Raw genomic sequence first — 1,208 nt, forward strand, 5'->3', positions numbered from 1 at the left:
AGCTGTTGTTGTGGTTGGAGAAGCTGTAGTGGTTGGAGCAGCTGTTGTGGTTTGAGCTCTTGTTGATTTTGGAGCAACTGTTGTTGTGGTTGGAGCAGGTGTTGTGGTTGATGAAGCTGTTGTGGTTGGAGCTGCTGTTGAGGTCGCAGCAACTGTTGTTGTGGTCGGAGCAACTGTTGTGGTCGGAGCAGCTGTTGTGGTCGGAGTAGCTGTTGTTGTGGTTGGAGCAGCTGTGGTTGTGGTTGGAAAAGATGTTGTGGTCGGAGAAGTTGTTGTGGTCGCAGCAGCTGTTGTGGTTTGAGCTGCTGTTGTTGTGGTTGGAGTAGCTGTTGTGGTGGTTAGAGCTGCTGTGGTTGTGGTTGGAAAAGATGTTGTGGTGGGAGAAGTTGTAGTGGTCGGAGAAAGTGTTGTTGTGGTCGAAGCAGCTGTTGTGGTTTGAGCTGCAGTTGTTGTGGTTGGAGTACCTGTTGTGGTGGGAGAAGCTGTTGTGGTTGGAGCAATCGTTGTGGTCGAAGCAGCTGTGGTGGTCGGAGCAGCTGTTGTTGTGGTTGGAGCTGCTGTGGTTGTGGTTGGAGCAATTGTTGTGGTGGGAGAAGTTGTAGTGGTCGGAGAAAGTGTTGTTGTGGTCGGAGAAACTGTTGTGGTTTGAGCTGCTGTTGTGGTTGGAGCACCTGTTGTGGTTGGAGCAGCTGTTGTTGTGGTCGTAGAAGCTGTTGCTGTTGGAGCGGCTGTTGTTGTGGTTGGACCAGTTGTTGTTATGGTTGAAGCTGCTGTTGTGGTTGGAGCAACTGATGTGGTTTGAGCAGCTGTTGTGGTTGGAGCAGGTGTTGATGTTGTTGAAGCTGTTGTGGTAGGAGCAACTGTTGTTGTGGTCAGAGAAGCTGTTGTTGTGGTCGAAGAACCTGTCGTGGTTGGAGCCGCTGTAGTTGTGGTTTGAGCAGCTGTTGTGGTTGGAGCAGGTGTTGATGTTGTTGAAGCTGTTCTGGTTGGAGTTACTGTTGTGGTCGGAGCAACTGTTGTTGTGGTTGGAGCAGCTGTGGTTGTGGTTGGAAAAGATGTTGTGGTGGGAGAAGTTGTTGTGGTCGGAGCAGCTGTTGTTGTGGTTGGAGCTGTTGTGGTTGTGGTTGGAAAAGATGTTGTGGTGGGAGAAGTTGTAGTGGTCGGAGAAAGTGTTGTTGTGGTCGGAGCAACTGTTGTGGTTTGAGCTG

Source organism: Poecilia reticulata, linkage group LG18 (genome assembly GCF_000633615.1).
Source record: "Poecilia reticulata strain Guanapo linkage group LG18, Guppy_female_1.0+MT, whole genome shotgun sequence".
Classification (NCBI taxonomy): domain Eukaryota; kingdom Metazoa; phylum Chordata; class Actinopteri; order Cyprinodontiformes; family Poeciliidae; genus Poecilia; species Poecilia reticulata.